This window comes from Macrobrachium rosenbergii, chromosome 13 (assembly GCF_040412425.1).
Source record: "Macrobrachium rosenbergii isolate ZJJX-2024 chromosome 13, ASM4041242v1, whole genome shotgun sequence".
NCBI lineage: Eukaryota > Metazoa > Arthropoda > Malacostraca > Decapoda > Palaemonidae > Macrobrachium > Macrobrachium rosenbergii.
In genome coordinates, this window is record NC_089753.1 from 98,332 (window position 1) to 117,875 (window position 19,544).

A 19,544-nucleotide genomic window follows, 5' to 3' on the forward strand; every position below is an offset into this window, starting at 1 on the left:
TATCCTTACTAGCAATTATTACATCATCAAGATAAACCGATACGTCTTGAACATCTCCCAAGATTTGCAGCATTAAACGTACAAACGTTAAAGGAGCTGAAGTAAGACCAAACGGCATTACCTCGAATTGCAAATGTTCTTTGTGAGTACTGAATGCCGTGAGATGCTTGGATTCTTCATCGAGAGGAACTTGCCAATATCCACTCAGTAAATCGAGGCTAGAAAAAACCTTGGCACCTCCTAATTGAGCTGACATGTCATTAATGACTGGCATTGGCATTCGATCAGGGACGGTGTGGGAATTCAATTTCCGATAATCAATTACCATCCTCCATGTACCGTCTTTCTTTGGAACTAGCAGTAAAGGTGAATTATAAGGTGACTTAGAAGGTATTTCGACTCCATCTTCCTTCATCTCTTCAACCATCTCGTCTACAATGGATCTTTGACTTATTGGAAGTTTGTAGTTAGGTATATAAAAAGGTCTAGCACCATCTTCTATGACTATTTTGTGCTGCAGGACATCTGTCCTTCCTAACTTATCTCCTGTTACTGCTATAACATTCCTATATTTCTCTAATATCTGTATTAACCTGTCCCCACATTGAGGAAAATCTGTATTATTTACTTCCCCTTCTAATTTAACTCTTGTGTCAGCTACAGAGACAAATGCTTTTCACTTATGGTTAGTAAAGGGTTAGTAATCACAATTCCCTTACAGAATTCTATGCCTGCATGCAATTCTAGTCTCTTGTCAGAATAATTATACACATAAGTCGTGCAATGTCCACCATTAAGTTTTACTAGGGAATTGTCCATTTTCACAAAGTCTGGTAAGTCTTCATTAACTAATAACACATCTGTATCACCTAGGTTTTTATCTGTTACAATTCTAAGACAAACCTTTGTCAGACATTGTGGATGCAGTATAACGCTATTGTTTAATTTGAGTTTTACAAGATTATCATCGGCAGTACTAACTAAGCAGATCTCTTCTGCATTCTGTGCATCGGCAATGTAACAGACATCAGTATCATCTGAACTTTCATCTTGTGGTATCACAGAACTTATCTCTGTCATTTTCAGGTTGCCTAACAGCAACACCTCATTGAGATACTTCTCTTCCGTATCTTCTCTTATTAGTAAGTGACTACAATCTATTAGCGTGTCAGGATCGTCAGGTTGGGAAAAAGAACTAAGTTCTTCGGAGGTATCTTGTCGTGCACTTGAGTTATCAGGTTCATACCTGCTATCTGAGAATTCCTCCTGGGTGGCTTCTAGGCTTTTAAAAGTAGTTTGTCTATCTTCTCCTATTTCTTCTACCATTGAATTTCTACTCACTGTCCTACCTGGGTTAGCATTAAATTCTATTTTTATCTGTTGGATGTCTACTTCTTCAGGTAAAGTGATCAAGTTTATCTGAAACTGTTCCTCTTCTTCAAGAGAGCAAACATTTCCTCTATCAATTTCCTTGATAGTGATTCTTCCATTGCTACAATCTAGTGCAATTCCACATCTTTTCATAGCCTGGAAGGAAAATAGAGCTTGAGCTGGAAAATATTTCTCTTCCAACACCACAAACTCTTCCCTGTATTTCTTATTTAGAATTTCTATCTCTAAATTGACATTGCATATAGCCCTTATTTGCTTTCCAGCGATCCCCTTTATGGTCCTATAGGATTCTCTCATTTGGGAAAGCTCACAACCTATATGTTTTGTTAAAGTGCCTTTATCTATGATACTTACAGTACTGCCTGTACCCAACAATATGGAACTCAGTACACCTTCTAAGTGTACTTGTATGATAGGCAACTCTTCCTGACACGTATTAAAATTCCTTACAGAAAACACTATTTCATTACTTCGAGTAATGTCTGTTGGGGACCCATCCTTATTCAATGTCACTATTTCTCTCTGTAAGGATGGACCTTTCTCCTGCGCTCTCTGTGATTGTCACTGAGAATCCCCTTGATTTGGGTTACTGGGGGAGGTATTCTGATTATTAGGCTGAGTACTTTGGTTATTTTGAGACCCCTGAGAATTTCCCTGTTTGTTGTACCAACAGTTTTGGATCAAATGTCCTGTCTTATTGCAATTCGAACACCATTTGTTTCTTCTACAATTCTGGGTTGTATGGTTGTTATAACCACAATTTCCACAATTTAATCTTTGCCTATTTGACTGTGGCCTATTATTCCCTGAATTTTGGCCTTGACTAGCTCCCCTCTGTCCAGGAGTCCTGTTATTTCCACTGTTATTTCCATTAGTTCCAGTGGTATTCCCATTGTTACCTCTATTTGGCGGCCTACCTTGATTGTTTCTATTTGATTGATTAAATCTCCTATTGTTGTTCCCACCATTTCTATCAAACGAATTTCTATTTCCTGATACCTAGACCTAGCTTGCCTGATTGGTTTCTATTGGACTGATTGCTATTATTTCTTGGGTTTCCACTAGCTACCGTTCCCGTAAAATCTGCACTACTACTTGATGAATTCTGTTTAATTTCCTTTCTATGTACATCAAGGTTTGTACAATTCCATCATTTGGCTTTCTATCACAGTACTTCTTTAAGGCTACTCTTTCTTCCTTACCCAAAGCATCGTAGATTGGTCCTAATGACATATATCTAAGTACCTTGGATATACTAGCTAAATCTGTTTCATCATCATCAAATTCATCCTTCCTTCCAACAACAATTCCTACAGCTTTCATATCTGTCGTCACTCTATCTATAGCTTCTTCTACTCTAGTGACTAAAACTAAGTGATTACCCTCATATTTCTGATGATGGAAAGTTCCTATGTGGTACCATGGATCTTTCTGTGCTTCTGGTTGCCAAAACTGTAAGCACTGTTTCTTGAATTCGTTAAACAGAGTAATTTTCCTAAAAAGTACTGAATGAAGAACTGTATGTGCATCACCATGTTCCATACTAACATACAAGAGTGCTTCATCTATTTTCTTTCTCTCATCTGTGATACCAGCAGCTGAAATTCTGCTTTCTGTGTCTGCTATCCATCGATTTACACCATATTCTTCTAATCTACTTTTATCTACATTACTTGGGTCTACCGTTCCACAAAATCTAGTGGCTTGGGTGATTACGGCGGCTTGCGCCATGTTGTAATTTCTAGGTACAATGGAAGTTATTGGGTTAGTGGTTACAACTGAAGGGTTAGGCGCACTCGGTAAACTAAGTGGGGGACCTTGACTACGAGAACGTCTGGGTCTAGTATTACTAGGATCAATTGGTCTAGAAAGTCGTTCAGGTACAGGTCTTAGGTTATATGGAGTCTGGTCTTCGCCTCTTGTCTGTTGCAGTCGGGAGATAACTTCGTCCAAAGTGTTATTCATATTAATTCATAAAATATTCAATGATTCCAAGAATGAAAAAATGAATGAAAAAAAAATAAATTTGAAAAGCAGGTACTTACTTCAATTGCATGTTTGCTGAGTTGACTATATCCCTCTATACAAAAAAATTCAAATTTTTCCTAACTCATTCCTTCATAGGACTCTCTCACAATCTGAAAAAGTCTGATATTAGTATTTATGTATACAATTGTTTGGGTTCCACTGCAAAAATGCTGCGCCAAGTGTATAAAAAAAAAATTATTATGATAGAATAATTCAAACAGAATTGTCTCTATCACCAAGTGAACGACAATTTCTATTTCGTAAAAAAAAAATTACTAAATATGAGAAAAAAATTATTCCTTCGTACAACAATAAGGAAATATTATTCAGAATATTATTCAAAAGAAAAATAATTTACTTAAATTATTTATGTTTAAAAAAAATTATTTGCGCACTACAGGGAAGAATAACTATATATAAAATTTCACGCACACAAAAAAAATTATTCACAGAAAAAAAAAATTCTCTTGATAATTCCCCGATACTAGGAATGAATGTTTACTATTCAATTAGCTTCGTGTCGTCTTGCACTTGAAGATACCGCTGATTTCACATTAGCGCGATTGTCTTCGTCTTCCCAGCGATAATCGGTACAGCTCGGCCGACTTCCAGTCCATAATTGCTGAATTTGTCGAAGAAAAAAAATTTGGAATCGCTTCCAAATTGTTGATTGAAGATGCGAACTTCACCTCGGGTCATTGGCTTCCAAAACTGTATCGCCGCTCCGATTGCTTGCAGCTTCACTATCGTCCGTCGCCGTCTTCCGCTCTCGTTCGTCGCCGTCGTCGTCACTGCTCTGCTACCGCTACTTTTCGCTAAGTCTCCCTTTTAGTGACAAAAATTTTTGGGAATTTCGTGTATTTAAGTCCGTACACGATAGAAAGGTTCACTGAACTGACGTAGATATTAGCGACTTTCATACGTCCGCCAACACTGTTTGTTTTCGTCTTCTCCACTGCTGCGATCGGCGTAGAAGTTTGCATGAGTTGCCGATTCTTTCTTTCGTAAATTTCGTTTTCTTATAAAAATCACCGCTGATCTATGCCGTGATTATTACTATTGTTCTTATTATGTTCAAATATATATATATTAAACTGAATTTCTTGTTGATCTTATGCAAACGTTTGGAAGTTTCAAACTAAGCAGAGATTTAGCCTACTGCTGTCAATTTTTCACTCCGATCGACGCAAAGAGTTTCGCTGGTTCATGGAATATTTCGTTCTGCTTCGTTTCCCTTCTGCTACAGTGTTGATGTTTAGTTGATGAAGACCGTCTTGAAATAATTTGCGCTGTTAAATTGAGAGTTAGTTTTAGCGCCGTCACTGCTCACTCTCTGTAAATTTCTCTAGGGCCGTGAACATTTAATGTTTTTCAAATGTGCGCTGGGCGAAATCCTCCGAAACTGCCACCAATTATTTTCTTATGCGGTGCACTTTTATTTGTATTGCGTTGCACCACATATGAATGACTCCGTTTCTGTCTGTTGACTTTCACTTGATAGTAACGCAGGGGACTCGGTAAGTTAGGTTGAAATTGTCTATTAATACTTTCTCTTTTCAGGAGGGGGTAAGTATTTCGCTGGGCACGGTTTTTCATTCATTTATTCTTAACACTAAACTATTTCACACGGCCAGCCACACTGGACTTAGAAATTTCTTGATGTCAGAGAGTTGAGTGACACAAACCCTACCCAAATGGGTTTCAAGCTAACTCTAACTAAAAATTGATCAGAATGAACTCTGGACCTATGTTGAATAAAACTCCGCCTCCTTGAGGACGTCTACTTTACTCTTAATGGTTCAATCTTAACTCCCACTTTTGGCAAGGACAAATCAGGTCAATTTTGCTGACCTTTTGATTCCTCTAGCGCCTCCTTCCTTTCCCACATCTTGGAGGTTTGTTATGGTTAGTCTTCAATTTACTTGGTCTCATGGCTCATCATTTTAAACTATCAACATCGTCTCTCTCTCTCTCTCTCTCTCTCTCTTAATCCCGCTCAGTGAATCTCATACTTATTCACTGCATAACACACATATATATATATATATATATATATATATATATATATATATATATATATATATATATATATATATATATCTATATCTATCTATCTATCTATCTATCTATCTATCTATCTATCTATCTATCTATCTATCTATCTATCTATCTATCTATCTATATATATATATATATATATATATATATATATATATATATATATATATATATATATATATATATATATATATATATATATATATATATATATATCCCTATCCACCTTTTTCTCTCATTCCCTCTTTCTTGGCTTCACAGTGCGTCTCTCTCTCTCTCTCTCTCTCTCTCTCTCTCTCTCTCTCTCTCTCTCTCTCTCTCTCTCTCTCTCTCTCTCACACCGCTTGAAAGAGAAGCGTCAAATGTAATTCTGTCATTCACTTCCTCATCCACGCATAAAAACAAAAGGTTTAGAAACAGACGAACGGCAATAACAGAACAAAAAGACAGCTATGGAAGAAACAAAAGGAGAGAAACAAAAGATGGGTTAACACTTTTACTCTTCTTGTTGCTTTCAAGTGCTTTCTTAAAAGTCCTGCCTCTTTTGTTCATGATTAAAAGGTTTTAGTTTCATAGAAGAAAAGGACTTATTTTGACAGTTGCCAAAACTTATATATGTGAAAGAAAATCATTATATTTTGTAGTGTATTTAGTCTCTCCTTTTGATATGTTTTTTCCAATGCATTTATAAAAGATAAAATATCATCTTAAATTTAGTCTCCTTTTGATATATTCTTTTTTTTTCTTTTATCTGTATCAAAAACACTCAATTTTTCACTTTAAATTTCCCAAAGCGCCGTATATTTATTATTATTATTATTATTATTATTATTATTATTATTATTATTATTATTATAAAGTGAGTTTATCACTAATTTGAAAAATTTATCACCCTTTAATTTCCTATTCTGATGAAATTCCAACCTATTTAGAATGCTGTTCCATCTTTTTATCTCTTCTATTTCATTCAGTCAGAATTGAACTTGAATAACGACTGAAGATATTCAGTTTCTGGCTTTTTCTCCCCAGATGATTGACAGCAAACTTCATCAACTGACTCTTCGGAGTTTGGGAGGGGCGGAATTTTGAAAAGAATTGGCCCGGAAGTGGCTTTTGATTTACCGTATCTCTCTCTCTCTCTCTCTCTCTCTCTCTCTCTCTCTCTCTCTCTCTCTCTCTCTCCACATAATAACTCTCTTAATACACCGGTGGTTGTGAGGGATTTTTGTATTCATTCTCTCTCTCTCTCTCTCTCTCTCTCTCCCCGAAAGTATCATGTTAAACAAAATATTGTCGGCGTCATTGGCTATCGTAACAGAGACTTTTAGGGGAGGGGTTCGGGGTCCAGGGGTCGGGTTTTGGAAAGGCTGAAAGCTCAGGGGAGAGAGAGAGAGAGAGAGAGAGAGAGAGAGAGAGAGAGAGAGAGAGAGAGAGAGAGAGAGATGCTTAGAATTTAGACTGGTTCCCTCAGTCGTCATTTTAGTCCTAAGATTGACTAAAACTTCTTAATTGCACAAGTCATAAAATGCCTTCCTCTCTCTCTCTCTCTCTCTCTCTCTCTCTCTCTCTCTCTCTCTCTCTCTCTCTCTCTGTCCCCGTCTGAAGTTTGTTTACACTTTCCGTTTTTGTTTCGCGAAGTTTGCTGTATTCTTTCCATACGGTAAAACTTCAGTAGACACACAGTAAGTTAATTTTTCCTTTCTGCTTTCTTCTTTCCTTTTTCATCTGTTATTTGCTTTTAAAATTTTATGAACTTCTCGTGATCGGAATTCACAAAAATTTTACATTTTTAATTCCTCGATTTTAAAACGGATATTTTTTTTAATGTTGTAAAGTTCCTAGTAGAGTAAGAAAAATAGAAATATATGAACCATGATATTTTGGGGGGAAATCGTAAAATTAAGCTCATATTGAAGACGAATCTCACAGCCAGGGGAGTTCATCAGACTAAATATGAAATAAGAGACTTATGAAACCACCTTCTTTCATCTGAAGACTTCAGTTGACCCGACACCTTCGGAAGGAACTTTTGGGAGAACCTTCCTGAAAACCCCCCGAAAACACTTTGAGATCATGCTTGCTCATTTGTATTCCCCTGATATCCAGAGAGAGAGAGAGAGAGAGAGAGAGAGAGAGAGAGAGAGAGAGAGAGAGAGAGAGAGAGAGAGAGAGAGGGGAAGTGGGATCAGGAATGTATATTAAAATGCTCTCAAAGCATTACTTAATAGTCCACACACACGCACACAGAGAGAGAGAGAGAGAGAGAGAGAGAGAGAGAGAGAGAGAGAGAGAGAGAGAGCGTCCAAGATCAGAAATACAAGTTGAAATATTATCAACGTATAACATAATAGCAGAGAGAGAGAGAGAGAGAGAGAGAGAGAGAGAGAGAGAGAGAGAGAGAGAGAGAGAGAGAGAGAGAGAGAGAGAGAGATTACAGATTCGACATTTTCTTTTGATGACAAGTGAGCATCAGAGCGTAGAAAAAATCCTTCCTCTAGCAAAGAGCATTTCATTCCCTGCAGACAGACACTCTGGAGAAAATGGCCTTCTTCAGATCCTGTTTCTTTGTTGTCAAAGTGTTTGATTCTTCGGCCATTTTTTCTGTTGGGGAGGAGACATTAATGCCCTCATGTTGATCTTATGGTATTCGTGTTATTTTAGACCAATTTATCAAGGTCAGTATCACGTCTTTAATTTGATTTTTTCTCTTATTGTGACCCATTAACTCTAGCACCAGACCACTCTAGGTTATTCTCTTTGGCGGCTTCTCAGTGCAGTCTTCTTGTGGGTCTGAATATCCAGGGCATGTACTGTAGATTCTGCTGCAGTTGAATGTCCAGTGTACTGTATGTAGACTCCTGTAGGAATCATCTTGGTATTGTCTCCTCAAGGGCCTATCCACTGGTCCCCTGCCTTCCATCTCAATCTGTTGTATTCTATCCCAAAAAATTCCCATTTTCCCACATGTCCTGTCCATCGCAGCCTTTTGAATTTTACGAAGTTTGTGGTCAGTGGTTGAATGTCACACTTTTGTATCTGAGAATCCTTCTCCAGGTGCAGGGAAATCATGTGGGAGTGGGTCTTGCTCTTCAGCTGTCAGCGATAGAATTCAGCCACTATTCCAGAATTGCTGACGCCTTTAGGAGTTTCTGTGATGTCAGCTAACAGGATTAGTTCGTGATGCTGCAAATTCTCTCTCTCTCTCTCTCTCTCTCTCTCTCTCTCTCTCTCTCTCTCTCTCTCTCTCTAAGTAAAGGGAGGTCACTATTGAATATTATATCCAGGTTGCGACCCACAAAATACGACTGTATATCAGGTACTGTGCATAAATTGCCGAGAAATAGGTCATCAGTTCTTACTTATTCACGAATTAGGAACACTTCCTTCGTAATGACTTAAATTCCAGTCAACATTTGATGTTCTCTGAAAACAAAACAAAAATTAGTATCTTTATTGGTCACCTTTTTCTTTACTCTGAAGTCGATTCTCGTCATGAAGGTCTGATGCTGTTATCGGCGACCGTGATACCCACAGTGTTTGACTAGTTTGTGGAAATCCTATCTCCAGTTAATACTTTCGGCCTAATGCTGATTCTCTCTCTCTCTACCTACTTGAGAGGCACAAATCCAACGCTCTGTGTTTTTGCTCAAGTTTTATCTGGTTCCTACTGTTTTTGCAAGACATTTTTTTGATGTGTAGGATAGTTAAGCTACTAGTGATTGTGATATCAGTGACATTGTGGTATATGCTAGCACAATATTGGAGTATTTTACGCCTATAGAATAGTACCTAACAGTATAGAAGACTCCTGTTTAAAATTTTCCAAGTTTGCGCATGCGCACTGAGTCCTTATGACGTAGTATATGAGGCTGTTTCTTTACATAACGTTCACTTTTCTAGTCGTCGTCATCACAAACTAGAGAGAAAGAGAATAGAAAAAAGAACGATGGAGAAAAAAGAACGATGGACAGCGATTCTTCTACTCCTATATCACCTAGCCTTGAACACCCAACGCGGAATTTCTTGAACGAAAATTTTACTAAACCAGAACTGCAAAAGCACTGCCGTAAGTTAGGATTAAATAAAATTTGGATATCTAAGGACAAATTGATCGACCTTATCATGAAAAATTATAAACAAACTCATCCCACGAGAGAAGAGGAAACGCATTCTCCTCGTTTATCACAGTCATTGCTGACTGAAAATGAGTCCACTCGAAAACTTAAAGATGAATTATCTACTCTTAAAGAAGATCTGAGCCAGAAAACTTTACAAACCAAAGAGTTAAATGAACTTCTGAAGTCTGCTAACGTCACTATAAACAGACTCAACGATCGTCTAACCAACATCGAAGAATATATACAAACGGACAGGGGAATAACTTTAGATAATCCTTCATCAGGAACTACAACACAGGAAGATGGTACACTGCTACTGGGTGATACAAACTTATGTGACATACACTCAACAGATCTTGGCGAAAAAAACTTTTATAAGAACAATAAGCGGTGCCAATATAGACCTCATAAGGAGTTGGGTATCTGAAGAGTTAAACTGGATACCTGCAAGATGCATTTTAGTATCTGGTATCTATGACATTTTGGATGGTACAACGTCAACGAACATCCTGGATAACTTAAGTAGTCTCGTTATGGAGCTTAAGAAAGTTAATGAAAATATGGAAATCAACGTATGTCAGCTGTTTCCGAACCTTCGTGTTAACGAATATCAGGACATTATTACCTACCATAATAACCAACTAAGTGAATGGTGTTTAGGCAATGGTATATTAGATATAAACCGTGAGTCGTCTTTCAAGCTAGCTACTGGAGGAACAGATGAAATGTGTTTTCACCAAACCAATGACAATCCTGAAATTTTCTTAAATAGGTGTGGTGCAATCAGGCTACTCGAGTCTCTTAGCAAGAAATGCCAGCATTTTAACCTCTGTGATAACTGGAAGAATGTCAAAAAATCACAGAAGTGGGTAGAAACAAAATCAGAACGTAGTGCTATCCATCAGCAAGCACGCCCCCCTCGCATCATAAATACACGCAGGGAATCGTTTACTAGACACCGGTGGAATTCAGGGCAGACCATGTATTATCGGGATCGTCCTAACTACAGGAGGATCAGCGTGGAGATAATGGAGCATTCAAGAAGTATCGTAGAGATGACGGCAAAAACTACGGACAAAATCATCGTTACCAATCCCGACTCGGATGTTATAATTGTGGTGAACATAACCACAACCAAAGTTCATGTTATTATGATCACAGAATTAGATGCCCTAGCTGCTATGGTTTAGGCCATAAAAGTCGATTATGCCCTCGATATGCTCCATAGGATAACGACCTGGAAGATGGCACTGCAGAAGGTACAGTGAGGATCGTTAACACTGGGAAGGATGTGAGAAATCTACTAACTATAGAGCACTTGAATGCTCAGTTTTTAATATCGCATTTTGATGAAGTACAATTGTTAATAAAAGAAAGAAAAATAGACATTTTATGTATAAGTGAAACATGGCTAGATTCGGGTATTCGAGATAGTTTTGTAACCATTTCAAATTTTAATATCTATCGATGCGACCAGGGAAGAGGAGGAGGAACTTGTATTTATGTTCGAGATGATTTAAAAGTGAACAGAATTACCCTAAATGTTGATAAAGTAGTAGGAGTGGAGGATATCTGGATAACTATACAGCTTAAAAAGCTCCCATCATTCATTGTAGGGTGTGTTTACCGCCATCCCAAAGCTTTAATCTCCTCTTTCGATTACATTAAGGCTGTTTTTAAAGCTGTTTCCTTGCGTGGAAAACCAATTTTTATACTAGGGGACGTTAATGATGACTTATTATCCTCTAATAGTAAATTAAGTAAAATTATACACCAATTAAACCTACATCAGGCAATTAATAAACCTACAAGAATTACAAGTATATCCTCATCATTGCTCGATATTATCATCACAAATAAATCAAAAATGATTTCCCAAGCTGAAGTAGTTCCCTGTCCTATTGCTGACCATGAGTTGGTAACACTACAAATTGATATTTCAAAACCAAAAAGAAGCCTGTAACTAGAACATTTCGTAGTTTAAGAAACTATAGTCAGAATACGTTCTGTAATAGCCTATTAAATAGAACCAGGAAGCAGAAGAACCTGATTGTAAACAAGACGGCGTCAACAACGCTCTTGGTTTTAGTTTTTTTTTTTCGTGGAATTGGACTACTTCTGTTGATTTTCAATGGGACTGACGTATGTACAACATGGCCTGAGGTGATTGTATAGTTGGTGTGTACTAAGATAGTGCTTTAATATTGCTGTAGCCTAGATCTAATAAAACATTAACTCTCCTACGCATCGGGTGCAGAAACTTATATGCCCTGAGGCTATGCCTCAGGCGCAGGCGCACAGGGAATACCGTTTTCTTTGAACATGGTGTTTTACTCGCCTCCATTAAGGAGAAAGTCTCCGCTGGACTGTGTTTTACATGTTATTATCCTGAATATAATCTAGTATGCAGAGTTATTTTTGAGGAACTAAAGATCGAATATGATGACTTGATTGGATTCCAGCTTTTGTCAAATAATAAGGTAGTGATTAAGTTCGAGAATACTGTGGTATTTGATGAATTTATTGAAAAATTCGACGGTAAAACGTTAGATATCGGACAGGGACAAAGTGTAAAGATTCTGAAGTTCAGTAGTTTATTCACTTATGTTTCAATTCGTCGTGCTCCATTTGACATGGACAATGATATGATTGAGGAAGTGTTATCAAAATATGGAAAAGTGCATGAAATACGCAATAACAAACATAGGCTTGGAAAAGGAGAAGGGCTGTTAAATGGGATCAGGACCGCTAAAATGGAAATCAAGAAAAACATCCCGTCATCTATTACCGTTCTTGGATACACTTTCATTTTCTTATACAACGGCCAAAAGAGAACGTGCTATATATGTGGAAATGATGCCCACATAGCTGCCGATTGTGATATAAGTGCAAGGATTAATGTGGATAATGAAGTGGAATTTCCTCCAATGACAGGGAAAAAGAATGTGGATAATAAAGGAGATAATAACGAAAAGGATAATGAGAACACTGACAACGGTAAGGACAACACAAATCAAGGCAAAGGAAAAATGAACCAAGATACGGTGAACACCGGTAATATGGAAGTTCAGAAACAACTCGAAGATAATAAAAAGCTAAGCGAAACAACCATGGCTACAGATTGTTTGGATAACAATAAGGAAAATAGCAATGAGAATAAAACTGGAGAGAAGGACCGACTGGATGGCAAAACAAGTGACGAGGACGTAATAACACCTGGCCCAATAGGAATCTAACAACAGAGTACTTCACCGTTTGAAATCGCCGATTCCTTGGATTATTTATTCTTGAACTCTCCGAACAATACAAAGAAAAATATTTCATCTGAAGAAGGATTGATGGAAGTAGTTATGACAGTGGACATTCACAAGGAAATGGAAGAGGATATTCATGTGGAAGGGGAAGAGAGTCAAGCGACTGATTGTGAATCAATGGAAGACACTTTTACGGAAACGGATGGCGATGATAATCAACAGAACGAAACTAGAAGCCGATTGGAAGACGGCAGCAAGACATGGAATGTTAAAGTGCAGGATGCTGGGAAGATAACTCTTACCAAAGCTCCCGAAAAACGAAAAGAGCGAAGGAAGGGTAATGACAGGAAAAATTGGCATACCAAGAAAAAGCGTGTGAAAGAATGAGGTCATAGTCTTTCCTTGGTTTTTTTTTTTGTACACTTTAATTTTTTCATACTTCAAAATGGCATTGTCCATAGCTAGCTTGAATATAAATGGTCTAAATGATATCAAGAAACAAATGAAAATTGTCAATATTGTTAAGTATTATAAAATTGATATTTTATTGTTACAGGAACATAATGTTAAAGATATAAAAAGACTGGAGTATCTAACAGGTAACTTTGATATAGGTTTTAATCCTACTCATCTCTCTAAAGGAGGAACCATAATATGTACCACAAAGTACAAGAGAATTGACATACTGAGTAGAGAAATGGATTCTGAAGGGCAGATTTTAGGTATGAGAATACTGTATACAGATAGAGTGGTTAATGTTGTTAATGTTTATGCCCCTTCTGGTAGTGCAAGATGTAAAGAAAGGGAAGAATTTTTCAAAACAAAACTATTGTTTTATCTCGGACATAATAATGAAAATCTTATCTTGGGAGGAGATTTCAATTGTATTGAATCACCGAAAGACTGTAGTAATGGGAATAATGCTTTGGTAAGTAAATCATTAAAAGACCTTGTTAGAGATTTAAGGCTAAAAGATGTATCTGGTGGCAGGGGTAGTATCCTCGGGTATACCTATGTGAGAACTAACTATGGTTCAAGAATTGACAGGATTTACACAAAAAAGTGTGTGAATGAAATTCAACGAGTAAGCAATATCCCAATAAGTTTTTCAGATCATAATATGGTTATTTTAGAAATAAAACTTAGTAAAGTGAATACAGGGAAGGGTTTTTGGAAACTTAATACTGAGCTTTTAAATGTGAATGGTATAGCAGAAGAATTTTTTTCATTTTGGAATCAGTTGAAATCTAAAAAGCCTAACTTTAGTAACGTTGCTTTATGGTGGGAATGGGTTAAACAAGAATGTAAATTGTTTTTCTTGAAAGTTGGCAAGAGATTAGCTCAAGAAAGGAAAGGTATGGTCTGTTGAATTTGTTACAGCACAGACTGCGACAACTGTACGAGGAGAGCTATGTAGCAAAAGTGAAATATAAAGAAATTGAAACTGTAAAGAAAAATATAAATAATATTCAAAATGAAATATGTGAAGGGATAAAGATAAGAGCAAAAATTGATGACCTTGTTAAAGGAGAAAAATTGTCTTCGTATTTATTAAATAGAGAAAAAAAAAACAGTAAAGCCTCAAAACTTATATATAAGCTTAAAAGTGGAGATGGTCACACCGTGGACAACACAGGTACTATAATGTTATATATAAAAGAATATTATGAAAAATTATATGAAAAATCGGTTGTGGATGAAAATATGCAAAATTACTTTCTTTCATTTTGTAATAATATACTTGATGATGATGATAAAGACATTTTGAAAGGTGATTTTACTGAACAAGAAGTTTATAATGCGATAAAGTTAATGAATAATAAAAAACATCGCCTGGGTAGATGGAATTCCAATTGAATTCTATAAAAGTTTTGGAAAATAATTAAAAAGATTTTTTAGAGGTTGTAAAATATATAAAAGAAAAGTGTGAATTAACAGATTCCCAATATAGTGGTATCATCAAATTGATACCAAAGAAGGGAGATTTGGCTAAATAGATAACTGGAGACCAATTTCACTGCTTAAGTAGAACAGTACTGTGGCCAGTGTTAGCCAATCAGGTTGAAATTTGTTAGGTCAGTTGTAAATTGTAACAGTACAATTAGAGATGTTGTTTTTTATGCTTCACAAAATAATATGAAACTTGCTATAATAAACCAAGGTTGGTCTACGGCCTTCGATAGAGTAAATATTGAATTTATAATTAAAATATTAAAGAAATTTGGATTTCCTAGTGAATTTATTTGTTGGTTAATTATTTTATATAAAAGATGTAAGAGCTGTATTTGTGTAAATGGAATATGTAGCCCCTATTTCCAAATTAAAAGGTCTGTTCGTCAGGGGTGTCCATTGTCTATGTTACTGTACGTAGTTGTTCAGGAGCCATTGTATCTAGTAATTAAGAATAATAAGAATATTGAAGGTCTGAAGCTTCCTAACGATAAAAATGTGTGCTTACAAGGGTATGCTGATGACTCCTCTATTATTGTGTCAACAGACAAGTCAATTTGTGAAGCAGGAAAGATAATAAAACACTTCGAATTAACAACTGGTGCTAAACTGAATAGGGAAAAATCTTCAATAATGGGTATTGGATTGTGGAAAGAAAGAAATGTTTGGCCTGTGAAGTGGTTGAAGACTGTGGAATGTACTAAAATATTAGGAATATATTATCATAATAAATTTGAGACAGTTCAGGAGAAAAATTGGACTGAAGTTATTAGGAAAATAGAAATATCAATAGGTATGTTGAGCAAGAGAAAATTATCCATTTTTCAAAAAGCTGTTGTAATCAACACTAAAATTTGTTCAAAAGTGTGGTACGTAGCTCATACGTTGCCACTAATGAAGAAGGAGGCTCAAAAGATAAATTCATGTATCTTCAGATATTTGTGGAAAGGAATGTATCAGCCAGTCAGCAGAAACACTTTATGTTTGCCAAGAAATAGAGGAGTAGGAATAATAAATGTACTTTATAAAGCCAAATCTATTTTAACTTCTACGGTCTTGAAAGACTTGAATAATGGCATAGGCTTGTGTATATATTATTGTAGAATTAGGTTAAGTTACTTAATAGACATTGATTATCCTAAGGAGGTTTCCTACAATACCCCAAAATTTTATTCGGTAGTAATCGACGTTATTAGAGAAATATGTAATTGTAAGAAATTTCCTATTATGTATAGTAAAGATATTTATATGTATTGTACCTATGTAAGGATGTTAAGGCAAGGGTTGAGGATAACTATCCTCTTCTCGATTGGGCAAGTATCTGGAAAAATATAAATCATCACTTTATTGGAGTAAGTGAAAGAGAATTCCTGTACAAATATATCCATGAATCTTTACCAACGAATGACAGACTGCTTATGCTTAAGATAAAAGAGAGTAATAATTGTAATAGATGTGATAATATAGAGTACACATTGCACATATTCTATTTTTGCAAGTTTATAAAACCAATAGCAAGATTTTTCCAGAAAATGTTGAGTGATATATGTAATATAGAGGGTGTGAATATGCTTAACATCTTAATGTTAAATTTCTCAAGTGAGAATGAAAAAATATATAACACGTATATTATGTTAACGACAGGGTACTTATATTCAATTTGGATAGGAAGACAGTTAAATTTTGATATAAATGAAATATATCAGCATATAAAAAGTAAATTTAGTTATGATAGGTATTTGATGAAAATTCTCCTTAAGGAAAAAATTAATTTATATTTTACAGATAAGTACCTCACCTGTGTATTTTAAAGTTTATGAAAAATAGATAGGAATTGTTTTGATGTGCATGATTTATTTTCATGTTTTATTTTGTAAATTTTTTGTACATAAATTACATATATAACATATGTATTTGTTTGTAAAATGTACTTGATATGATTTTTAAATAAAAGATAAAAAAAATTAAATAGAACCTGTGACCTTAATGCTGTTTTAAGTACCGACAATGCAAATATTCAAGTTCCTATATTTACCAATATTTTTGTTGACAGTTTAAATGAGTGTGCCCCATCTGTAACAAAAGTAATTACCCGGCCCCCAGCCCCTTGGATAAGTCATGACCTTAAAATACAAATGAAAGCAAGAGATGAATTGCATGAAAGAGTCAAAAGGGATACATTAAACCTAGAATTAAGAAATGTTTATAAAAACTATAAAAAACGAGTTAATCAGCTTATTAAAACAAAGAAGGCAGAACATTTTAAAGATAAGTTTAAAAACTGTCATCGTAATTTGTCTGCTAAATGGAAAATTGTTCATGAAATGATCCCTGCCACAAACAGTAACATAAGTATCCATGATGATAAAGATAAGAAAGATAAAGCAGAAGAATTTAACGAATATTTTGCGAATGTAGATCGACTGGCCTTCGAAAATTCTCAACTGACCTTGAATGCAAACAATAATCTGCCCACTTTAGATACTATTATACCTCAAGGTATCGCTAATAACTTTTTCAGGCCCCAACCCGTTGACGTTGATACAGTTGTCTTGATAGTGAGGGATTTGAATACTCAAAAGCGTTTGGATCTGATGGTATTTCTCTCCGTTTCATACGAGATGCCTTACCCGTGATCAGTTTTTACCTAACCGTTATAGTTAACACCTCCATTGTAACCGGTTTGTACTCCGGCGACTGGAAACTATCTCATGTGATACCATTTTTTAAGAACGGTGACCCAGATGCAATCGGAAATTATCGGCCTATATCATTTCTACCAGTGTTATCTAAGATATTAGAAAAAATAGTCTCAGTTCAGCTCATGCAATATCTTGAAGAAAATAATTTATTATCACAAACGCAACATGGTTTTAGACCACATCTATCAACCGAAACCGCACTGATGAAGATCACAGAAAAAATTTATAGTAACATAGACGAAAAAAAGATCTCTCTTCTTATATTGCTGGATCTTTCTAAAGCATTTGACAGCGTTAGCCATGATGTCCTACTTAGTAAATGTATACAACTAAAAATCGACCGTTTTGGTTCAAAAATTATTTGGAAAATCGATATCAGTCAGTACGAATAAACGATGTAATATCGTCCTCTAAACCAGTACAATTTGGAGTCCCACAAGGATCAATATTAAGACCAATTCTTTTCTTAATTTATATCAATGACATGTCCGTTTCATTACAGGATTGTCTTTTAATACAGTATGCAGATGACAATCAAATCCTAATCACCAGAACCATAGCAGAATTACAAATGTTAATTTCAAGAGCGGAAAGTATCTTAGAAAATGCTAAATATTATTTCCAAACCAATGGATTAAATGTAAACGAATCCAAAACTCAGTATATTTTCCTTGGCTCGAGGCAATACATTTCTCAAATTCCTGATAATGTAGTCATAAATTTTAATGGCTATGCTATTGGAAAAAGTGACCATGTAAAAAAACTTGGAGTTTACTTTGATCAGTACATGCTTTTTGATGTTCATATAAATGAAGTCAGTAGGAAAGTGAATGGAACACTAATATACCTAAACAGAATAAAGGACAGATTTGATAATGAAATGCGTAAAATGGTCGTTCAGTCTCTTGCGTTAAGCATAGTAAACTACTGATTGAAGGTCTGGGGCACTACGTCTAAACAACAACAACATCGAATACAAAAACTCCAAAACTTTGCGGCAAAAGTAACTGATGGGAAGGCAAAGAAATACGATCATGTAACCCCAATTTTAAGGAAATTAGAGTGGCTAAATATAGAACAAAGAATACAGTACGACTTATGTCTGCTAGTTTATAAAATATTAAATAATTTATTACCAGTATGGATTTTTCCTCTGACATCAGTTAGATTTAGAAGTGACAGGACAACAAGAAATACCAACGACCTTTACATATCAAGGACAAATATCGAGCTGGGTAAAAGATCGTTCTCTGGCTTGGAATAAGCTGCCAACAGGTATAAAAACAATAGTTAATATCAATTCTTTCAAATCAGCGTTAAAGAAACACATTTTGCCTGTAGGTTGATTACTCTTTATGCTGACTGCACTCCCAGAATTGTAACGATAGGAGCACAACTTTCTGAACAAACGTGATGCTTAATTTAACTATGTAAATAAAATTATACATACTACTAAACTATGTATTACAAGGCTACGTTTCGTTTTGCATTTTTAAGATGTTCATTCAGGTTTGTTATATGTAGTAAGTTGTAATTAGTATAAAATGTAACTCTTGCATCGAAATGCATTTTATTCATGTAAGATACAGAATAGCCAATGTAAATATTGGAAATAAAGCTTATTATTATTATTATTATTATTATTATTATTATTATTATTATTATCTCTCTCTCTCTCTCTCTCTCTCTCTCTCTCTCTCTCTCTCTCTCTCTCTCTCTCTCTCTCTCTCTCTCAGGACACTTAATCTGTGCGATTCAACAGTCGAGTGCCCATTATATATATGTGCATAAACTTAACACTAACATCCAACAAGGAGGTCCAAATGAGTTGTCCAGTGTCTTCAAATGAGGGAATAGTGTTTCTCATTTACTTTCCCGTCTTTCTCTCCTTTGCGAAAGGAATCTGTAGTGGTTCTCTCTTGTTCCTTCCTCCCCGTTCCGAACGGGGCAAAATTTACCGAAATATACCATCTGTTTGGCCCACCCCTGTTCCAGTACCGCGTTCCAAAGGGTGCCTGGAAGATTAGTGGTCCAGAGGATTG